The 22,971-nt window shown below is 54.6% G+C and overlaps 1 pseudogene; it reads left to right on the forward strand.

Annotated features, from left to right (window-relative positions):
- Window positions 1-3: 3 nt before the first annotated feature.
- Window positions 4-18,261, forward strand: LOC103637210 (protein PGR-like; annotated as a pseudogene).
- Window positions 18,262-22,971: the final 4,710 nt, after the last annotated feature.

Consider the following 22,971-nt stretch of genomic DNA (forward strand, 5'->3'; position numbering starts at 1 on the left):
GCCATGGACCCCGACTTCGAGCTCGAGTTCGAGATGGTTGGTGTCTTGCGTGCGTACAAGACCACATGGGACGATGGTGACTCTGCTGCGGAGGCGGCGGCCACGGACGTCGATCTGCTCAAGCGAGCGTGGCTCAACGAGAAGGCCGCGTCGGATATCCTCAGCTTTGACTCGCCCCTCGCGTTACGTGTCCGCGAGTAGATCCAGCACCTCATACGCTCTTCTCCCTCCCCGTCTTCTTGACCACGTTCCTCCACTCCTCCCACAGCTCTGGATCTGATCGTGGCTCCCTCTCCTGGGGTCGTGTCACCCAGGAGGAGGCGCTCGATGACTTCATCGACGACGGCGTTGACGACCTGGTGGTCTCGCTCTACCAGATGGACCTCGATCGCACGCTCTTCCTCCTCCGCTCCTACCTCCTCCTGGAGAAGGTTAGTAGGATTTCACAACCCACCATGTGTTTGTTCTTGCGCCACCCTTTCTAGATTGAACCAAAATTAGCGACCCAAAAAAGAAACGACAGTTGCGGCAATCTGATCGCCCTGCTGGCGTGGCTGCTGCAGATCAAGAAGTACACGATGCATATCTCTAGGTTCGATGACCTCCTTAGTCATCTCTCACAGCAGGAGCGCCTGGTTGGGGCATTTATCACAATTGTTTGCGCCACCTTGTGAAATAAACTTATAACTACAGTACCTGTCTAGGATGCATTTTAGTATTTCACCATTTGTTGTTGTGCTATGTTTTGATAGACATTGTATTATGCTATATATCCCTATGAATTCAGGCATTTTGTAAGCGCTGGATTTTTTTGAAGTAGTGCTTTGTTTTCACTGTGTTAACATAAGGTGCTTAGTTTAGTCAGGTTCCTACATGACCTTGGGTATTATGAGGAAACTATCATTTAGAAGTCACTGGAACAAAGTAGTACTAGAAATCTTCCTTTTTTTCTTCAATTTTTTTCCTTGAAAGCAACCCTGTGTATCATGGCGCAATAACAATTTTATGTTACAGTAAATCAGTTTTGTCAAATGAACCATTTCATCCTTATTCTTTCTTATTAATTATTAATTGATGCTTGTTTATATCTGGTATCACCCACAGAAAGTAGAGTTAATTATTGACATTAAAACTTTGATCAAAGCTTGAAGAGGTAAATGTGGACGAGACAACTAACTGTGATGCACATGAAGAAGGAGCTGATGAGTGCCTAATGTTTCTCGGGGTAACTGTTTCATGTTTTTTTTCAATTCTATGTCTGGGATGCAACTGCTACAGAGCCAAAATTTCCTGTATATCTCAAGGCATACAGAAATACAGTACCTGCCTGTCGGGGACCATAATTAGGGGTACCCTCAAGACGCCTAATTCTCAGCTGGTAACCCCCATCAGCATAAAGCTGAGAAGGCCTGATGGGCACGATTAAGTCAGGGATCAGTCCACACGAGTGACTCGATCACGCTTCACCCGAGCCTAGCCTCGGCCGAAGGCAGCCGACCTCGAGAGACTTCCGTCTCGCCCGAGGCCCCCTTTTTATGGCGGACACATCACCGGCTCGCCCAAGGCCTTGGCTTCGCTCAGAAGCAACCTTGACTAAATCACCACACCGACTGACCAAATTGCAGGGGCATTTAACGCACAGGAGGCCTGACACCTCTATCCTGACACGCGCCTCCGGCAGAGCCGAGGTGACCGCCGTCACTCCACCGCTCCACTGGCCAGTCTGACAGAAGGACAGCGCCGCCTGCGCCACTCCGACTGCAGCGCCACTCGACAGAGTAAGTCTGACAGGCAGTCAGGCCTCGCCAAAGGCGCCACGGCGAACTCCGCTCCGCCCGACCCCAGGGCTCGGACTCGGGCTAAGACCCGGAAGACGGCGAACTCCGCTCCGCCCGACCCCAGGGCTCGGACTCGGGCTAAGACCCGGAAGACGGCGAACTCCGCTCCGCCCGACCCCAGGGCTCGGACTCGGGCTAAGACCCGGAAGACGGCGAACTCCGCTCCGCCCGACCCCAGGGCTCGGACTCGGGCTAAGACCCGGAAGACGGCGAACTCCGCTCCGCCCGACCCCAGGGCTCGGACTCGGGCTAAGACCCGGAAGACGACGAAACTCCGCCTCGCCCGACCCCAGGGCTCGGACTCCGCCCTGGCCTCGGCCGAACGACTTCCGCCTCGACCGAACCCTTGGCTCGGGCTCGGCCACGGCAACAGAAGGCAGACTCAACCTCGGCTTTGGAGGAAACCCCACGTCGCCCTGCCTAGGGCACAGACCGCCACGTCAACAGGAGGCGCCATCATCATCCCACCCCGAATCGACTCGGGTCACGGAGAACAAGACCGGCGTCTCATCCGGCCAGCTCCGCCAGAGGGGCAATGATGGCGCTCCACAAGCTCTATGACGACGGCGGCCCCTAGCTCTCTTACGGAAGCAGGACAACGTCAGCAGGGACTCGACCGCTCCAACAGCTGTCCCTCCATCAGGCTCCGCCGCACCTCCAACAGCCACGACATCACGCCAGCAGGGTGCCCAGATCTCTCCGGCTGCCACATTGGCATGTACCTAGGGCGCTAGCTCTCCCTCCGCTAGACACGTAGCACTCTGCTACATCCCCATTGTACACCTGGATCCTCTCCTTACGACTATAAAAGGAAGGACCAGGGCCTTCTCAGAGAAGGTTGGCCGCGCGGGACCGAGGACGGGACAGGCGCTCTCTTGGGGCCGCTCGCTTCCCTCACCCGCGTGGACGCTTGTAACCCCCCTACTACAAGCGCACCTGACCTGGGCGCGGGACGAACACGAAGGCCGCGGGACTTCCACCTCTCTCACGCTCGGCTCCGGCCGCCTCGCCTCTCCCCCCTTCGCGCTCGCCCACGCGCTCGACCCATCTGGGCTGGGGCACGCAGCACACTCACTCGTCGGCTTAGGGACCCCCCTGTCTCGAAACGCCGACAGTTGGCGCGCCAGGTAGGGGCCTGCTGCGTGCTGACGAACAGCTCCCCGTCAAGCTCCAGATGGGCAGTCTCCAGCAACCTCTCCGGCCCGGGACGGTGCTTCGTTTCGGGACTCTTGAGTTCATGTCCTTCGACGGCAGCTATGACATGACACTTCTTCCACCGCCGCGCGACTACGACAATGGCGGCCGACAACCCGCCCGCCGGCGGCGGAATCGACGACGTCTACCCCGCGTGGTGGAAGAGCAACATTCGGGCCCGCTCTGTTCTCTCCCCCGCCAACGGAGGAGGAGGCGGGGCCGTCAAGGCCAGACGGGAGGCCACGCTTCGCCGGCCGTCGAGCGAATCGACGCCCCCGACGCCCCGACGGAAGGCACGCCGGACGTCGACCTCGCGTTCGAGACGGAGGCAAGCGCCGTCCCCCCGCGGCACGCTGACCCCGAGCAAGAAGACGACGCCGGCGTGCTCGCGGAAAGCCTGCAGGACGTCGCCCTCGAACCAGAGATGACGGCGCAACCAGTCCCCGATGTGACTACGTCGCTCCACGTCGACCAAAAGGTAACGACTAACTCCCATCTTGCGTCATTTCGACTCGGCCTCAACCCGCCAAACGACCTCGTTTTGGCGGGCGCTCTCATTGAGGCGAGTGCAACCCCACTGAGGTTCTGTATGCGGTCGCCTTGGGACCGACTGATGGACGTCTCGACCTACGGGCCCTCCGGGTCCGGGGAAGATGACGATCCCAGCATCGGTTGGGATTTCTCCGGACATGGCAACCCCAGTGCCATGCGGGACTTCGTGACCGCATGTGACTACTGTCTATCCGACCGTTCCGACGGAAGCCGCAGCCTCGGTGACGAGAGCTGCGGCCCAAGCCGCGAATGTTTCCACATCGAGCTAGGGGATCCCACCGAAGGCAACCATCTTGGCATGCCGGAGGATGGTGATCTCCCTAGGCCGGTGCCTCGCGCCGACATCCCACGGGAGCTAGCTATGGTCCCCGCTCCGGCGGGGGGTTACGACCCACAACTCGAGCAAGTCCGCGAGGCGCAGGCCAGGCTCAACGAGGGAACAGGGGCGCTTGAGCCGATCCGTCGGGACGCCGGACAGGCATGGGTGGGCCAACCCCTGGCCGGAGAAATACGTCATCTGCCCCAAGGTCTCCAGCACCGCGTCGCCAACGACGTCAGGATCAGGCCGCCGCCCGCATCCAGCGGGGTCGGTTAGAACCTGGCGACCGCAGCGATGCTCATCCGCGCGATGCCGGAGCCGTCAACCACCGAGGGGCGGCGAATCCAGGGAGAACTCAAGAATCTCCTGGAAGGCGCTGCGGCCCGGCGGGCCGAGAGCACTGCATCCCGGAGGCAAGGATATCCCTCGGAACCTCATGCCGCGACTTCCCGATTCATGCGGGAGGCCTCGGTCTACACCGGGCGCACGCGCAACACCGCGCCTGCGGCCCCGGGCCACCTCGGCAACGAGCACCATCGACGCGACCGTCGGGCTCACCTCGACGAAAGGGTGCGCCGAGGCTACCACCCCAGGCGTGGGGGGCGCTACGACAGCGGGGAGGATCGGAGTCCTTCGCCCGAACCACCCGGTCCGCAGGCCTTCAGTCGGGCCATCCGACGGGCGCCATTCCCGACCCGGTTCCGACCCCCGACTACTATCACAAAGTACTCGGGGGAAACGAGACCGGAACTGTGGCTCGCGGACTACCGCCTTGCCTGTCAACTGGGCGGAACGGACGACGACAACCTCGTCATCCGCAACCTCCCCCTGTTCCTCTCCGACACTGCTCGCGCCTGGTTGGAGCACCTGCCTCCGGGGCAGATTTCCAACTGGGACGACTTGGTCCAAGCCTTCGCTGGCAATTTCCAGGGCACATACGTGCGCCCCGGGAACTCCTGGGACCTTCGAAGCTGCCGGCAACAGCCGGGGGAGTCGCTCCGGGACTACATCCGGCGATTCTCGAAGCAGCGCACCGAGCTGCCCAACATCACCGACTCGGATGTCATCGGCGCGTTCCTCGCCGGCACCACTTGCCGCGACCTGGTGAGCAAGCTGGGTCGCAAAACCCCCACCAGGGCGAGCGAGCTGATGGACATCGCCACCAAGTTCGCCTCCGGCCTGGAGGCGGTCGAGGCTATCTTCCGAAAGGACAAGCAGCCCCAGGGCCGCCCGTCGGAAGAAGCTCCCGAGGCGTCTGCTCCGCGCGGCGCCAAGAAGAAAGGCAAGAAGAAGTCGCAATCGAAACGCGACGCCGCAGACGCGGACCTTGTCGCCGCCGCCGAGTATAAGAACCCTCGGAAGCCCCCCGGAGGTGCAAACCTCTTCGACAAGATGCTCAAGGAGCCGTGCCCCTACCATCAGGGGCCCGTCAAGCACACCCTCGAGGAGTGCGTTATGCTTCGGCGTCATTTCCATAGGGCCGGGCCACCCGCCGAGGGTGGCAGGGCCCACGACGACGACAAGAACGAAGAACACCCAGCAGGGGGGTTCCCCGAGGTCCGCGACTGCTTCATGATCTATGGAAGGCATGCGGCGAATACCTCGGCTCGGCACCGCAAGCAAGAGCGCCGGGAGGTCTGCTCGGCGAAGGTGGTGGCGCCAGTCTACCTAGACTGGTCCGACAAGCCCATCACTTTCGACCGGGCCGACCACCCCGACCATGTGCCGAGCCCGGGGAAATACCCGCTCGTCGTCGACCCCGTTGTCGGCGATGTCAGGCTCACCAAGGTCCTGATGGACGGGGGCAGCTGCCTCAACATCATCTACGCCGAGACCCTCAAGCTTCTGCGCGTCGATCCGTCCTCCGTCCGAGCAGGCGCTGCGCCCTTCCACGGGATCATCCCTGGGAAGCGCGTCCAGCCCCTCGGGCGACTCGACCTCCCAGTCTGCTTTGGGACACCCTCCAACTTCCGAAGGGAGACCCTGACGTTCGAAGTGGTCGGGTTCCGAGGAACCTACCACGCCGTGTTAGGGAGGCCATGCTACGCGAAGTTCATGGCCGTCCCCAACTACACCTACCTGAAGCTCAAGATGCCGGGCCCCAACGGGGTCATCACCGTCGGCCCCACGTACAAACACGCGTTCGAATGCGACGTGGAGTGCGTGGAGTACGCCGAGGCCCTCGCCGAGTCCGAGGCCCTCATCGCCGACCTGGAGAACCTCTCCAAGGAGGTCCCAGATGTGAAGCGCCATGCCGGCAACTTCGAGCCAGCGGAGACGGTCAAGGCCGTCCCCCTCGACCCCAGCGGCGACACCACCAAGCAGATCCGGATCGGTTCCGGGCTCGACCCCAAATAGGAAGCAGTGCTCGTCGACTTTCTCCGCGCAAACGCTGACGTCTTTGCGTGGAGTCCCTCGGACATGCCCGGCATACCGAGGGATGTCGCCGAGCACTCGCTGGATATTCGGGCCGGAGCCCGACCCGTCAGGCAGCCTCTGCGCCGATTCGACGAGGAGAAGCGCAGAGCGATTGGCGAAGAGATCCACAAGCTAATGGCGGCAGGGTTCATCAAAGAGGTATTCCATCCCGAATGGCTTGCCAACCCTGTGCTTGTGAGGAAGAAAGGGGGGAAATGGCGGATGTGTGTAGACTACACTGGTCTCAACAAAGCATGTCCAAAGGTTCCCTACCCTCTGCCTCGCATCGACCAAATCGTGGATTCCACTGCTGGGTGCGAAACCCTGTCCTTCCTCGATGCCTACTCGTGGTATCACCAGATCCGGATGAAAGAGTCCGACCAGCTCGCGACTTCTTTCATCACGCCGTTCGGCATGTACTGCTACGTCACCATGCCGTTCGACCTGAGGAATGCAGGCGCGACGTACCAGCGGTGCATGAACCATGTGTTCGGCGAACACATCGGTCGCACAGTCGAGGCCTACGTCGATGACATCGTGGTCAAGACACGGAAGGCTCCCAACCTCCTCTCCGACCTTGAAGTGACATTCCGGTGTCTCAAGGCGAAAGGAGTCAAGCTTAATCCTGAGAAGTGTGTCTTCGGGGTGCCCCGAGGCATGCTCCTAGGGTTCATCGTCTCTGAGCGAGGCATCGAGGCCAACCCGGAGAAGATTGCGGCCATCACCAGCATGGGACCCATCAAGGACTTAAAAGGGGTACAGAGGGTCATGGGATGCCTCGCGGCCCTGAGCCGCTTCATCTCACGCCTCGGCGAAAGAGGTCTGCCTCTGTACCGCCTCTTAAGGAAGGCCGAGTGTTTCGTTTGGACCCCTGAGGCCGAGGAAGCCCTCGGCAACCTGAAGGCGCTCCTTACAAAGGCGCCAGTCTTGGTGCCGCCGGCGGACGGAGAAACCCTCTTGGTCTACGTCGCCGCGACCACTCAGGTGGTTAGCGCCGCGATTGTGGTCGAAAGGCAGGAGGAAGGGCATACATTGCCCGTTCAGAGGCCGGTCTACTTCATCAGCGAAGTGCTGTCCGAGACTAAGATCCGCTACCCACAAGTTCAAAAGCTGCTGTATGCTGTGATCCTGACGAGGCGGAAGCTACGACACTACTTCGAGTCCCATCCGGTAACTGTGGTGTCATCCTTCCCCCTGGGGGAGATCATCCAGTGCCGAGAGGCCTCGGGCAGGATCGCAAAGTGGGCAGTGGAGATCATGGGCGAAACGATCTCGTTCGCCCCTCGGAAGGCCATCAAGTCCCAAGTGTTGGCGGATTTCGTGGCTGAATGGGTCGACACCCAACTACCAACGACTCCGATCCAACCGGAGCTCTGGACCATGTTTTTCGACGGGTCGCTGATGAAGACGGGGGCCGGTGCGGGCCTTCTCTTCATCTCGCCCCTCGGAAAGCACTTGCGCTACGTGCTGCGCCTCCACTTCCCGGCGTCCAACAATGTGGCCGAGTACGAAGCTCTGGTCAACGGATTGCGGATCGCCATCGAGCTAGGGGTCAGACGCCTCGACGCCCGCGGTGATTCGCGGCTCATCATCGACCAAGTCATGAAGAACTCCCACTGCCGCGACCCGAAGATGGAGGCCTACTGCGACGAGGTTCGGCGCCTGGAAGACAAGTTCTTCGGGCTCGAGCTCAACCACATCGCTCGGCGCTACAACGAAACCGCAGACGAGCTGGCCAAGATAGCCTCGGGGCGAACGACAGTCCCCCGGACGTCTTCTCCCGGGATCTGCATCAACCCTCCGTCAAGCTCGACGACGCGCCCGAGCCTGAGGTACCCTCGGCTCAGCCCGAGGTACCCTCGGCTCAGCCCGAGGTATCCTCGGCTCAGCCCAAGGTACCCTCGGCTCAGCCCGAGGTACCCTCGGCCCCCGAGGGCGGGGCGTTGAACGTCGAGGAAGGGCAGAGCGGGGCCACGCCAGACCAAGATTGGCAGGCCCCATACCTGCAATATCTCCGTCGAGGAGAGCTACCCCTCGACCAAGTTGAGGCTCGGCGGGTAGCGCGACGCGCCAAGTCATTCGTCTTGCTGGGCGACGAAGAGGAACTCTACCATCGCAGCCCCTCGGGCATCCTCCAGCGATGCATCCCCATCGCCGAAGGTCGGGAACTGCTGCAAGAAGTACACTCGGGGGCTTGCGGCCACCACGCAGCACCCCGAGCCCTTGTTGGAAATGCCTTCCGGCAAGGCTTCTACTGGCCAACGGCGGTGGCTGACGCCACTAGAATTGTCCGCACCTGCGAAGGGTGCCAATTCTATGCGAAGCGGACACACCTGCCCGCTCAGGCTCTGCAGACAATACCCATCACCTGGCCCTTCGCTGTATGGGGTCTGGACCTCGTCGGTCCCTTGCAGAAGGCGCCCGGGGGCTACACGCACCTGCTGGTCGCCATCGTCAAATTCTCCAAGTGGATCGAGGTCCGACCCCTGAACAGCATCAGGTCCGAGCAGGCGGTGGCATTCTTCACCAACATCATCCATCGCTTCGGGGTCCCGAACTCCATCATCACCGACAACGGCACCCAGTTCACCGGCAAAAAATTCTTGGATTTTTGCGAAGATCACCATATCCGGGTGGACTGGGCCGCCGTGGCTCATCCCATGTCGAATGGGCAGGTAGAGCGTGCCAACGGCATGATTCTACAAGGGCTCAAGCCCCGGATCTACAACGACCTCAACAAGTTCGGCAGGCGATGGATGAAGGAACTCCCCTCGGTGGTCTGGAGCCTAAGGACGACGCCGAGTCGTGCCACGGGCTTCACGCCGTTTTTCCTGGTCTACGGGGCTGAAGCTATCTTGCCCACTGACCTGGAATACGGCTCCCCAAGGGCGAGGGCCTACACCAAACAAAGCAACCAAGCCAGCCGAGAGGAATCGCTGGACCAGTTGGAGGAAGCTCGGGACAGGGCCTTACTACACTCGGCGCGGTACCAACAGTCCCTGCGACGCTACCACGCCCGAGGGGTCCGGTCCCGAGAACTCCAGGTGGGCGACCTGGTGCTTCGGCTGCGACAAGACGCCCGAGGGAGGCACAAGCTCACGCCCCCCTGGGAAGGGCCATTCGTCATCGCCAAAGTTCTGAAGCCCGGAACATACAAGCTGGCCAGCAATCAAGGCGAGATCTACGGCAACGCTTGGAACATCAAACAGCTACGTCGCTTCTATCCTTAAGATGTTTTCAAGTTGTTCATATACCTCGCACCTACGCAAAGTTTAGTTGTCAAGGAAGGGTCGGCCTAGCCTCGGCAAAACCCGACCCTCCCTCGGGGGCTAAAAGGGGGGAGACCCCCTCTGCGTCGAATTTTTCCTCGAAAAAGGATCTCTTTTTAGCAGGATTTCTTTCGTGCTTCTTGACTACTTCGGAAAGCGGATCCTGGAAACGACGAGGTACACGTAAGCAGCCAAGGCTGACCGAGCCGAGGGACTCCTACGCCTCCGGGATACGGATACCTCACTCGTCCCCTTCTGCGATAAGTAACTTGCGCTCGGATAAAACGACTCCGTGGACCGAACAAGTCATCACGTTCGGAAGCTCTCCTGCCGAAGCAGTCCTTCAAGCTTTCTCGACTAAGTCGGGGACAGGGCCTCATGGACGGGTGAAAGTACGCGTAAGCGGCAAGGCCGACCGAGCCGAGGGATTTCCACGCCTCTGGGATACGGATACCTCACTCGTCCCTTCCGCGAAAAGCAGCTCTTGCTCACACAAACATCCCTGTTACCGACGAAGTCCAGATGCTCGAAACAGGAGGAAAAAAGGCGCAGCTTCGCAAGTGCAGCGAGGGTGTTTTCTTCTGGCCTCGGCGGCCGCAGGAAGCACACGCTACAAGATGATCGGATCCTGCAGGCTCGGGTCTTCACGCCGAAGGGAGCTGTAGCACCCTCGGCATCGACGACGTCTTCAGCAAAGCCCGACCCAGCCTCGGGCGGCGCCGCGGTCCAGGGGCTCCTCCGGGAATCCGGCCCGAGCAGGCGGCTCAACCGGTTACCCCTGGGGCCTCGGTCAACCGGCTCCCAAGGGCGCCAGCCCGATCCGAGGCCTCGACTGATCGACTTCGGCGTCGGCCCCGCTGACGGACAACACGGCTAGGCTCCGGCCAACCAGGTTCCCATTCTCGAGCCAACTCCGCCTCTGTTCATACTGATATCGCTACCCCCGGCCTCGATGCACCGAAGGGCGACCGAGGGGTCTCTTCAACTAAGCTAGAGGAGCCTCACATAACAAGGCCGAACGGGCCGAGGGATTCCTACGCCTCCGGGATACGGATACCTCACCCGTCACCTTGACACGGGGCAACTCATGCTTGGTAAAGCGGTTCAGATAATCAAACAGGCGAGACCTAGTGCTCGAAAATGAGGAAAAAACACGGCTCAGTGCCGAAATTACATACACGTTCAGGCCTCGACAGCCACAATGAACGAACTCACTGGCATTCGAAGTGCCATTACAAACGGAAGGCTCTTGTTCGCGGTCCCACTCAAGGGATGCGAACAAGCCATCAAAGCCAAAGAGCGGGCCGCCCCCAAGCGCTCCAGTAGATCCTCGCTGCCGTCCTCGCCCCGAATGCGAGGGGGAAGACGGAATGTTGCATCCTAGCTGGACAGCAACAGTTCGCCTTCCCCGGCATGACTGGAGGACGACTCCGTCGCAGCGCGGGAGGACGATTGCCACCACCAGAAGCTGGAAGAGGAGGTGTTTCGCCGACCCGCATGCGAGGTAGAGCCCCGGCTCGCCTCGGCCCCCGCCCCAGCGAGGATGACGAACGCACCCGACGCTGAGGGCGGGACCGCAGCCTGGTCTGTCTCCCCCCATCCAGGAGCTGGAGGCCACCGTCTTGGGTGGCCACCGGCGGGAGGGAGCAACCAGGCTGCCTGATGAAAATCCTTGAAGCCGAACGATGGCTGAGAGGTACCAGCTCCCATGGAGTTGCGTTCCTCCAACGAGGAGGCGGAAAGACGGCGGATACCCCCCATCCGGGGGCTTGGAAGACGGGAAGACCCGACGCTTAAGGGAGGAAGAAGACATGGTTGCCTTACGAAGGGAGCCTCCCTCCTTTTAAAGGCAACTCCCCCTACGTGCGCCCCCAAGCGCCGCGGACCGAGTCTTCTCCAACACGCTCCAAGGCCCTCCCCTGCGACTCGGGGGCTGGGTCCCGCATGTCACGCAAGCCGGCTCAGGGCAGAAGAAGCCAAACCGCCACGCATGGTGCGCACGACCGTCCAGCGGTTACAGGCGACCCCCCATTTTCGCCCAGACCAACGGGCAGAAGGGGCGGGCAGCCATGCAGGCGGCATGCAACCGCGCCAGATGGACGCGCTTCTCCGACTCCTGACACGCCAGCCTGGAACCCAGGCCCACGCGTCGAGCAACCGGCGCGCCAGTTGCTGCATGCAAGCAACCGCACCGCCACTTGTGCCACCATCGCGCCCCTTCGGTTGCGAAGCCTATGCCACGACTCGAGGCGACCCAACAGCGCCAGACTGGCGCGTCGGTCAAAGCGACCGAAAGTGGGCCGGCAGTAATAGCGGTGACAGGCGGGCGGGCACAGCAGTCACGTCGTCAGCCAGGCTCACGTCCCATCCTGAGACAGCAAGGGAGCCTCCTCTCACGGTGTGAAGACGGTGCACCCGTGACCCATTCCTCGAACGGATCGCACGCGCGCAACGGCCGCCCCGCCAACCACTCACCCCGTCGCATTAACTCCGCGGCGAGACACGCGGCGCTTCTGGCAGGAGGAGCGCACGACGCTTCACCTTCGCCGTAATAACCGCGTCAGAAAAGGTACGCCACGTCGTCCGATTTCGTATCCTTTTCCGTTTTCCTCTTTCTCTATCTCTTGCAACAGGGACCGGGAAAGGGGGATACCCCGAAAGGGATCCTTCTCCGCGAAGGAACCGGGCTCCAAGCCCCCCATTACTGATCAGGGGTTCGAAGGCTGGCCCCCCGAGGGTTCAACAGTCGCCTCAGATCGCGTGGGCCCGACACCCACTACTGGTCAGGGGTTCGAAGGCCAGCCCCCCGAAGGGCTCCATGGCCGCCTCAGGCTACTCGGGCTCCGCGCCCATTACTGATCAGGGGTTCGAAGGCTGGCCCCCGAAGGGTTCACAGTCGCCTCAGACATCGAGCGAGGGATGACCAGGGGTACGTTCGATACATAACCGAGGCTCGGGCTGCGCTCCCGAGGTACCCTAGGACATTTCCGAGACCAGAGGGAACGATCTTGTAACGGAATCCCATCGGAGGGAGGCATCGAGCCCTCGGACCCCGTCGCCAGGGGACCGGGTCCGGCAAATCACCCGCAGGTACTTTTGGGCGTGCCTCTGGGCCCCTAGCCGACCCCCAACGAACGGGGCACGGACGTCCACTCGGATTACCCGCTTGCAGCTCACCGGAGACACCATGTTCGGTGCCCATCGAGGGAAACATGGCGTACTCCCCCCCTCCTCCTTGCGGAAAGGCGACGTAGGGGCGTATGTAAAAAGCCGAGTCTGTCCCTGATCGTCCTCTCGCCCTGTGCAGAGGCTCGGGGGCTGCTCTCGCAAAAACCGGCTCCGGCCAAATCGTTGACAGCGTCAACATACCAGCCCGAGAGCTTGGGCCCCGACCGTGCACCCGGGCTACGGCCAGTTCGCATGAGGGAACGACCAGACCAGCCAAAGTATTAAGACCTCGAAGGAGTGTAACCACTCCTCCGAGGCCTCGGGGGCTACACCCGGCGGGTGCGCTCGCGCGCACCCACCGGAACGAAATGCAACCGAGAAAGGCTGGTCCCCTTGCAAAAAAGTGCGACAAAAGCCTCCAAGCGAGTGCTAACACTCCCTTCGAGGCTCGGGGGCTACTGTCGGGGACCATAATTAGGGGTACCCTCAAGACGCCTAATTCTCAGCTGGTAACCCCCATCAGCATAAAGCTGAGAAGGCCTGATGGGCACGATTAAGTCAGGGATCAGTCCACACGAGTGACTCGATCACGCTTCACCCGAGCCTAGCCTCGGCCGAAGGCAGCCGACCTCGAGAGACTTCCGTCTCACCCGAGGCCCCCTTTTTATGGCGGACACATCACCGGCTCGCCCAAGGCCTTGGCTTCGCTCAGAAGCAACCTTGACTAAATCACCACACCGACTGACCAAATTGCAGGGGCATTTAACGCACAGGAGGCCTGACACCTCTATCCTGACACGCGCCTCCGGCAGAGCCGAGGTGACCGCCGTCACTCCACCGCTCCACTTGCCAGTCTGACAGAAGGACAGCACCGCCTGCGCCACTCCGACTGCAGCGCCACTCGACAGAGTAAGTCTGACAGGCAGTCAGGCCTCGCCAAAGGCGCCACGGCGAACTCCGCTCCGCCCGACCCCAGGGCTCGGACTCGGGCTAAGACCCGGAAGACGGCGAACTCCGCTCCGCCCGACCCCAGGGCTCGGACTCGGGCTAAGACCCGGAAGACGGCGAACTCCGCTCCGCCCGACCCCAGGGCTCGGACTCGGGCTAAGACCCGGAAGACGGCGAACTCCGCTCCGCCCGACCCCAGGGCTCGGACTCGGGCTAAGACCCGGAAGACGGCGAACTCCGCTCCGCCCGACCCCAGGGCTCGGACTCGGGCTAAGACCCGGAAGACGACGAAACTCCGCCTCGCCCGACCCCAGGGCTCGGACTCCGCCCTGGCCTCGACCGAACGACTTCCGCCTCGACCGACCCCTTGGCTCGGGCTCGGCCACGGCAACAGAAGGCAGACTCAACCTCGGCTTCGGAGGAAACCCCACGTCGCCCTGCCTAGGGCACAGACCGCCACGTCAACAGGAGGCGCCATCATCATCCCACCCCGAATCGACTCGGGTCACGGAGAACAAGACCGGCGTCTCATCCGGCCAGCTCCGCCAGAGGGGCAATGATGGCGCTCCACAAGCTCTATGACGACGGCGGACCCTAGCTCTCTTACGGAAGCAGGACAACGTCAGCAGGGACTCGACCGCTCCAACAGCTGTCCCTCCATCAGGCTCCGCCGCACCTCCAACAGCCACGACATCACGCCAGCAGGGTGCCCAGATCTCTCCGGCTGCCACATTGGCATGTACCTAGGGCGCTAGCTCTCCCTCCGCTAGACACGTAGCACTCTGCTACATCCCCATTGTACACCTGGATCCTCTCCTTACGACTATAAAAGGAAGGACCAGGGCCTTCTCAGAGAAGGTTGGCCGCGCGGGACCGAGGACGGGACAGGCGCTCTCTTGGGGCCGCTCGCTTCCCTTACCCGCGTGGACGCTTGTAACCCCCCTACTGCAAGCGCACCTGACCTGGGCGCGGGACGAACACGAAGGCCGCGGGACTTCCACCTCTCTCACGCTCGGCTCCGGCCGCCTCGCCTCTCCCCCCTTTGCGCTCGCCCACGCGCTCGACCCATCTGGGCTGGGGCACGCAGCACACTCACTCGTCGGCTTAGGGACCCCCCTGTCTCGAAACGCCGACACTGCCCCTAGGCACTGGTCTCAAAAGTGGAAGTTCTTGTACATTTGTGTCTTTCAACTCATCAATTTAGTTTAATTATTATGGGCGCTTTATATTTGCTGGAAGCAGTTAGTAACTTAGTATACATTACATATTGTGTTTGCATTCTCTTCTCGGAGAGTCATTGAGGGTGTGGGGTGTGGGAGTGCAATGTCAATATGGTTTCATACCTCTTATACAAATACCCAAATCTTGCAGGGAGGGTTGTAACAACTGGGATGACAAAGTCTCTGGCCTCCTCATCTCGTGTTGATGATGTAGAGGTTAGTTTGGTGCGTATGTGTTGAGTTTCTCGTTGGGGTAACATGATTTACTCTGTTGAGGAGGTGATTCGCCTGACGCAGTCGTCATGGATGAGGATGGGGATCTCATTCTGGATTGGAGGAGAAGAAGAAACAAATATGTTACACCAAATTGATGATTGCTACATATTGTGTTGTTGTGATTGGCGAGTTTCTCATTTAAGCTTTCTTGGCCTGCAGCTAGAGGTGCCTGCCATCTGCTCACTATTCAGCATGGTGTTACCAGCTCGCTAAAGAGTGTTGGGTTTCAAGTTAAGGAGGATCCGGGACATATCTCCAGGCGCCTGCAGGTGCATGGATGAAATAATCAATGAATTATTTTTGTTGGAAGGAGATAAAAAAAAGGTTAGGATCCAAAACTTTGGTAACCACTACTTCATCCATAAATCCGTTTAGTCAAATAAAAAATATGTGACTTGTCAGCTATGAGTTTTAGTTTCTTATGGCTCCATGAACTGAACTAGAGTTTTTTTCGCAATAATTCTAATATTCATTCATAAGACCATGCTCATTTTAGTGTTTTAGAATGATTTTTGCTTTCTGATCGCCTGTTTGTGATAATGCAGAGTCCAGTTCTTGAAAGGGTGGGAATGTGTCCAAGAAGACAAAGGCATCGACCCGCCAACTCTTCGCTACAAATTCAAACAGCACTAGGGTGAGATCAGTGGGCTTGAGAGTAGCATCATCCTTCAAACAGGATGATGGGTTTCTAGCTGATGGTGCCTCTATAACTCACTGGTATCCTTCAAAACGAAAGTATGGTGTTGTTTTATAAGCTCTCATATTTATGACTAAATAATTCTATAGCTCACTGGTACGCAAGTTGAGTCCTTTTCTAATTATTATATTTTTTTTGTTCATTTCTATTCTTTTATGCATTTCCTTCCCATACACATGCCAATTTTCTCACAATATCTTAAGAGTGCTCTGCACCAACTGCCGAAACAAAAAAGGGCAAAACCAGATCAACTGCTTCTAGACTTCGAGGAACTTGTTTGTTACTGGCATAGTGGCATATATAATACCTATGCTCTTTTCTATTTAGTGTTCAAAATTTGTACCAAAATACAAGGTATTCTGGATCCTCACTCAACCCTCTCTTTCCTCTGTCTTTTTTCTGGTAGCAAATATTGAGATTCCTTTTGAACTTGGTGTCACCCAAAACATCCAGCCAATAACTTAGGAAAATAACATCTGAACTACTCCATTTGTCCTAATAAGTAGGGGCAAGGTGGTATTTAACCAGGCTCCTTATTTTGTCTAAATTGCTTGGATACCTTGTGTTTCCGGGCATAGAGTACGTTTGCAACTCTGTACTTGCTTAGATATTATAGGCATTGGTTCATTGTAAATGTTGCATGGTCTTTCACTGTTCAGGGTGACAAACCTGTAGCAGAATGTCATGAATCATCATACTGCAGATAGACATGACAAATATTCTTTTTATATGTGGTGGTGCTTTTGTAGACTTAGAAAAGACTATTTATGAAAGGTATTTCGTATTTCATATGTAGAATAGGTTATTCCAAAGCAAAAAAAGATCCACCATGTTTTGTGGTCATTGTCACAAAGAAGTGCTTGCAAGGTATGTCATACATAGTTAGTTTTATACCTATCCCTTTTAGTAGTTCTTGCATTTAGACAAACAATTATAATCATTGAAACTCTGCTGCTATCATTACAGATTCTCAGAGTATGTGGTGGGAGTTTTGTTTGATTATTTCCTATATCGAGTAGTGATTTTATAATTTTTTGTGAGAGGAGAAACCAAGGGCTTCATATGCATTGTGCAGCCATAAAATTACTAGATGAGCTAACTTTTTATAAGTGGAAGGATGATGACCCTCAATTTGAATTCAACTGCCTTTCTTGTGTTAAGGAGATATCATGCCCACTGTCTAATAAAATATGGTCTGTATGCCTTTCTATACAGTGATGTAGTTAATATTTTTGTCAGCATGCCTACTTTCTTTAGTTCATGAGCTATGCCATTGATTGTTACATTTTGCTCACTTTTATTCATAGGTTGCTAGAATACAGAAAATAATAAACAATGAACAATTTGTTTTGATGTGAGATTATCCTCCGCCCATATTTACCCATTCTTCTTAGATTTAGAGTCTTTTTTCTGAAAATAAAAGCTCTTGGTCTGGATTTCATGTTGATTGTTGAGCAAGCCTACCAGTGATGATGGAGATAGAAAGAGGGAAATTAAATATATGTTACTTGCAATTGATTACCAATCAAGAATTTAAACCTAAATTCACTTTTCCTATACCAAGCCTTGTTCATAGGCGCGACGCCATGCCGTGAGCCATTGCTGGTAGACTTGGTCCCACTCCCACATGACAGTGGATGTAAATGAGTTGCAACCATTGTGCCTATTTTTGTGAGCTTTCTAATTCTGAAAATATTGACATTATTGCTTAGCTGGATATGTTTGGATTTCAGAAAGTTTCCTTTTGAATCTTTCTAATGCAGGTGCAACCCACTCTTATTGGCAGGAAGCAAGTTTTGTCAAATAGCGGTATTGCAAGTATCTCGGTTGTGTCGATAGCATTAGTCATCGGAGGGATGGATAGGTGTTTGGATTCAAAAGAGTCAACTCTTGTTACTGCTCTTATTGATGGTGTTATCGGACATTATGCTTGTTGCAATGGAGATACATGGTCATCTGAGCTCGACATTCTTTGTAAAGCTGAGCCACGAATTATCACAACATTCAAGGTGTTGTTAAGTCTTTTTTATGATTGAACAAATCATTAGCAAACATATAATTTTTCACTGTTTCCTTTTGATTTGTTCAGAGTGCGGCAGGCTACCATTGGTGGTGTAACCATAGATGGGCTTCTTGCAGCAGCAGCTGGATTCTCGATTGGGCTTGCATTTGTGCTGATAGGATTTTTCACCACTCAAAGTGCTCCTGATGTATTATGGAGCCAGCTGCTAGCTATACCCTTGGCACAGTTGCCGACCTATGTGGAAGTTTGATTGATTCCTTCTTGGGCGCAATAGTTCAGTATAGTGGGTTCTACAGTGTTCACAAAAAGGTATTACGACCAAACTATTTGAAATTTTAGCCAGTGTCTCTACATATCCTTGTCTCCTGGTTTTGAAAGCTTATTCTCTGCTATGTCATGTTTGTTTTGTTTAGCGACTAAAGACTCCACAAAATATGAAAGTAATTTTCCTAGAAATTGCAGACAAGTGTGACAAAAACATGAAGACTAGCCGCAACAAACACGATTCAACCACATTTATCTTTTCTAACATTGATGAAATTTTCTTCTGATATCTACATTGCCCAATTTCTGAAAAATCTTCTCTAATAACTACTTATCACTTTTTGGTTGGTTATCTTTATAAAGGTTCTATATGGTTGGTCTCAACTTTGTTGTATACGAGTCCCTCAAAGACTAGCTAATCTAGACAAATTCATTTGGCCTTGCAAATGACAACGAGATTCACGTAGTTACAAGGCTTGAGTGCGGAGCTATGGCTGGAACCATTGGCCAGACTGTTGCATACCCTCTTGATGTCATCAGTACAAGAATGCATATGGTTGGTTGGAGCCATGCTGACTCTATTGTTATTGGGCAAGTCAAATAAGCACTCCAGTACAATGGCATGATCGATGCATTCAGGAAGACTGTTCGCCATGGAGTTGGTGCTCTATACAAGGGTCTTGTGCCGAACTCAGTCAAGGTAATCCTTCTAATAAAAGTTTAAAACTAAAACAAAATTTTGATGTTGCCTAACTGAGAGCACCTATAGGGGGGGCTGAATAGGTGATCCTGTAAAAACTTGAAACTTAATCCACAAAACTTGATTAGGAGTTAGCACGAATAAGCCAAGTGGCTAGAGAGGAGAACTTGCACAACACGATAACCACAAAGAGATCAACACAGAGATGGCACAGTGGTTTATCCCGTGGTTCGGCCAAGTCCAACACTTGCCTACTCCACGTTGTGGCGTCCCAACGGACGAGGGTTGCAATCAACCCCTTTCAAGCGGTCCAAAGACCCACTTTAATACCACGGTGTTTTGCTTTCACTTTACTTTATCCCGCTTGCGAGGAATCTCCACAACTTGGAGCCTCTCGCCCTTACACTTTGATGTTCACAAAGAAGCACGGAGTAAGGGAGGGATGAGCAACACACACAAGACACGAAATCAGAGTATCCACACGCACACAAGTCACAAAAAGAGCTCACAACACAACCCGGCGAGTTCACAACTCAAATAAAGCTCTAGTTGCTATCACAACGAATCAAATGCGCGGAGTCGAAGTCTTGGTGCTTAGGAATGCTTAGAGAATGCTTGGTGTGCTCCTCCATGCGCCTAGGGGTCCCTTTTATAGCCCCAAGGCAGCTAGGAGCCGTTGAGTGCATTCCAGGAAGGCAATTCTTGCCTTCTGTCGCCTGGCGCACCGGACAGTCCGGTGCACCACCGGACACTGTCCGGTGCGGATTTCTTTCCTTCTTTGGCTAAGCCGACCGTTGCAGATTTCGAGCCGTTGGCGCACCGGACAGTCCGGTGCCCCCTTCCAACCATTGGCTCGGTCACGTGTCTCGCGCGGATCGCGCGGCCGACCGTTGGCCCGGCCGACTGTTGGCTCACCGGACAGTCCGGTGCACACCGGACAGTCCGATGCACACCGGACAGTCCGGTGAATTATAGTCGTACGCCGTTAATCACTTCCCGAGAGCAGCAAGTTCGCCTGAGCCAGCCTGGCGCACCGGACACTGTCCGGTGCACCCAGACAGAGCTGACTTTGGCTGAACAAAGCCATCTTTAATTTCAAGTTGATTTTTCCTGTTTCTAGCACTTAGACACAATACATTAGTCTCTAAAATAATGTACTAAGTCTGAGAAACATACCTTTATACTTGATTTGTACTTTGTCCACCATTTAACACTTAGGCACTTGTGTTGGACACTAAATCACCAAAATACTTAGAAATGGCCCAAAGACACATTTCCCTTTCAATCTCCCCCTTTTTGGTGATTTATGCCAACACAACATAAAGCAAGTAGAATAAGTGCAAAATTAATTCAAATAAGAACTCAAAATTGTTTTGATTCAAATTAGGCATATATGGATCATTCTTTGCCACCACTTGGTTTGTTTTTGCAAATCAAACTCAATTTCCTATCTCTAAGTCAAACACACTTGTTGAAACATAAAGAGAGATATTTCACGAGAAATTGATCAAGGATTCAAAAACTCCCCCTTTTCCCATAATTAAGCCTTCTCCCCACAAGAGACCAACTTTTGACAATAAGAAGCAAACAAGAGTATTTTGACAAACAAAAAAACTCTAACTCTACTATTTTCAAAATTCACAAGTGGTAGCTGATCCATTTCTTGCTTTGGCCCTTATTTTCTCCCCCTTTGGCATCAAGCACCAAAACAGGATCAATTTTGGCCCTTTAACCCCATTGCCTCACCAAAATCTTCAACTAAGAGTAAAAAGGCAATAAGAGTACATAGATGAACTTGGAATAAGTTACTCTTTCATCGGAGTGCAGTGGAAGTCTTGCATGGTCCAAGTCCACCTTTTCCCTTTCAAAACTCCTTTGGGACTAAAATAAGCAAACTCAAGTACACAGTTAGTCTCAAAGGGTCAAGTTGTAGCACATCTCCCCCTAAATTTGTGCATCACTTGCAAATGGACTTGTAAGGTCCGGGGAATGTTTGTACAACTTGAGCACCATAAATAAACAACAAAATGCTTAAAGGAACAAGATCAAAGCATGAAACACATGTATGCTATAAATCAATCCAAGTTCCGCGAATCTAAGACATTTAGCTCACTACGCAGCCTGCAAAAGGTCTTCTCATCTAGAGGCTTGGTAAAGATATCGGCTAGCTGGTTCTCGGTGCTAACATGAAACACTTCGATATCCCCCTTTTGCTGGTGGTCTCTTAAAAAGTGATGCCGGATGTCTATGTGCTTTGTGCGGCTGTGTTCAACAGGATTATCCGCCATTCGGATAACACTCTCATTATCACATAGGAGTGGGACTTTGCTCAAATTGTAGCCAAAGTCCCTGAGGGTTTGCCTCATCCAAAGTAGTTGCGCGCAACACTGTCCTGCGGCAACGTACTCGACCTCAGCGGTGGATAGGGCAACAGAGGTTTGTTTCTTAGAACTCCACGACACCAGGGACCTTCCTAAGAATTGGCACGTCCCCGATGTACTCTTCCTATCGACCTTACATCCAGCATAATCGGAGTCTGAATATCCAATCAAGTCAAAGGTAGACCCCTTCGGATACCAGATCCCGAAGCAAGGCGTAGCGACTAAATATCTAAGTATTCGCTTCACTGCCACTAAGTGACACTCCCTTGGATCAGATTGAAATCTAGCACACATGCATACACTAAGCATAATATCCGGTCTACTAGCACATAAATAAAGTAAAGACCCTATCATAGACCGGTATGCCTTTTGATCAACGGACTTACCTCCTTTGTTGAGGTCGGTGTGTCCGTCGGTTCCCATTGAAGTCTTTGCGAGCTTGGCGTCCTTCATCCCAAACCTCTTGATCAAGTCTTGCGTGTACTTTGTTTGGGAGATGAAGGTCCCATCCTTGAGTTGCTTCACTTGGAACCCAAGGAAGTAGCTTAACTCGCCCATCATCGACATCTTGAACTTTTGAGTCATCACCCTGCTAAACTCTTCATAAGACTTTTGGTTAGTAGAGCCAAATATTATGTCATCGACATATATTTGGCACACAAAAAGATCACCATCACATGTCTTAGTAAAAAGAGTTGGATTGGCTTTCCCAACCTTGAAAGCATTAGCAATTAAAAAGTCTCTAAGGCATTCATACCATGCTCTTGGGGCTTGCTTAAGTCCATAGAGCGCCTTAGAGAGCTTACACACGTGGTCGGGGTACCGTTCATCCTCGAAGCCAGGGGGTTGCTCCATGTACACCTCTTCCTTGATTGGCCCATTGAGGAAGGCGCTCTTCACATCCATTTGGAACAACCTGAAAGAATGGTGAGCGGCATAGGCTAACAATATGCGAATTGACTCTAGCCTAGCCACAGGAGCAAAAGTCTCCTCAAAGTCCAAACCTGCGACTTGGGCATAACCTTTTGCCACAAGTCGTGCCTTGTTCCTTGTCACCACCCCGTGCTCGTCTTGTTTGTTGCGGAACACCCACTTGGTTCCCACAACATTTTGCTTGGGACGAGGCACCAGTGTCCAAACTTCATTTCTCTTGAAGTTGTTGAGCTCCTTCTGCATGGCCAACACCCAGTCTGGATCTAGCAAGGCCTCCTCTACCCTGAAAGGCTCAATAGAAGAGACAAAAGAGTAATGCTCACAAAAATTAACTAAACAAGACCGAGTAGTTACTCCCTTGCTAATGTCACCCAAAATCTGGTCGATGGGATGATCCCTTTGAATCATCGCTCGAACTTGGGTTGGAGGTGTGAAAGGGAATTAGGCTTACACCTATTTTCTAATTGATTTTGGTGGTTGAATTGCCCAACACAAATAATTGGACTAACTAGTTTGCTCTAGTGTATAAGTTATACAGGTGTCAAAGGTTCATACTTAGCCAATAAAAAGACCAAGTATTGGGTTCAACAAAAGAGCAAAGGGACAACCGAAGGCACATCTGGTCTGGCGCACCGGACTGTCCGGTGTGCCACCGGACAGTGTCCGGTGCACCAGAGGACTCCAAGTCGAACTCGTCACCTTCGAGAAAATCTAGAGGCGCTCCGCTATAAATCACCGGACTGTCCGGTGTACACCGGACAATGTCCGGTG

Source organism: Zea mays, chromosome 8 (assembly GCF_902167145.1).
Source record: "Zea mays cultivar B73 chromosome 8, Zm-B73-REFERENCE-NAM-5.0, whole genome shotgun sequence".
Classification (NCBI taxonomy): Eukaryota; Viridiplantae; Streptophyta; class Magnoliopsida; order Poales; family Poaceae; genus Zea; species Zea mays.